Raw genomic sequence first — 1,656 nt, 5'->3', positions numbered from 1 at the left:
TTTCCAACATTTTCTCTTTTTTTTCAAAATTTGCATCATGTACAAAATTAAAAACCTTCGCTTGGCTTCTGTGACTTTTTATTGACAACCAGGTTTTCACAGCACAAAGAGCGTGAGCGCTGTCATTGCTAACTTTGTGCATGTTTAATGGTCAGTGGTTCAAAGTCTGTCTGCCTTGCCTGCTGACAAGCTGCACCTCAAATAATTAATCAGTGAATATCGTGTGTACAGCGATATGAAGAACCAGGTTTCTCTGTGTGATTGTAAACGCCATAAATATGAAAATGATCAACACTGGGATATATAACTGGGACACTCGAATCCACATAAACACACTCAGTTATTTTTGTATCTTCTGTTTGTTATTCAAGTGTAAAAATGGAAAAAAAAAACATTATTAATCACATGTTGAATAAAACGTTAGATATTTGTTTTACAAGCTTTATTTGTCTCACGTTGTGACTTCCTGCAGATCTGGGATGTAAACTTGTTTAAATGAGTACAAGACATCCTCGATGTGGAAGTGTAAAATCCTGCAGTTTGATGAATGAGGGATGAAGTCACACACACACACACACACACACACACACACACACACACACACACACACACACACACACACACACACACACACACACACACACACACACACACACACACCACGGCCAACAAAAAGCTGTTTTTACTGCAGAAATAAACATGTTTAGAGCCTGGGACAAAAACACATTAAATATGTCTGATTAGTTAATGAACTTAAAGCCTTTATTTATTCATCATTACAGGTGAAGTGCAAAATATTTAGCAGGTAGACATGTTACAGTTCATGACGGGGAGTGATCTTCCTCTGCGATCATGAAGGAAACAATCTGACAACAATGCAGCAGCCAGTATGTCCTCCTTCTAACTTTAGATTCTGCTCCTGAATGCTCTGGATTTGATTGGACCAGAGAAGGTAGGCGGGGCTTTGAAGGCCGTTTTGGATGCCCCTGGGTTTGCCAGATATGAGAGCAGTTATCAGGTGAACAGGTGTTGCAGCGATGGAAGCGGGCAGTGGAACTGCTTCAGATAGAAGTGATTGTACCCGAGCTAAAAAGCCTCTGCATGTTTCTAATAAGCTCCAGCAGCAGAAAGCTGCTCAAACTAGGATCAATGTTGGAGATGAAACATGGAGAGAGGTTAGAACGCAGAAAGCTTTACAGACCCATGCAGAGCTGGCTAAACACTGAAGCTACAGTGTCCACCACATGCAGAGCTGGCTAAACACTGAAGCTACAGTGTCCACCACATGCAGAGCTGGCTAAACACTGAAGCTACAGTGTCCACCACATGCAGAGCTGGCTAAACACTGAAGCTACAGTCTCCACCACATGCAGAGCTGGCTAAACACTGAAGCTACAGTGTCCACCACATGCAGAGCTGGCTAAACACTGAAGCTACAGTCTCCACCACATGCAGAGCTGGCTAAACACTGAAGCTACAGTCTCCACCACATGCAGAGCTGGCTAAACACTGAAGCTACAGTCTCCACCACATGCAGAGCTGGCTAAACACTGAAGCTACAGTCTCCACCACATGCAGAGCTGGCTAAACACTGAAGCTACAGTGTCCACCACATGCAGAGCTGGCTAAACACTGAAGCTACAGTGTCCACCACAT

This window comes from Symphodus melops (assembly GCF_947650265.1).
Source record: "Symphodus melops genome assembly, chromosome: 2".
Taxonomy (NCBI): domain Eukaryota; kingdom Metazoa; phylum Chordata; class Actinopteri; order Labriformes; family Labridae; genus Symphodus; species Symphodus melops.
Note: the sequence above shows the minus strand (reverse complement) of the source record.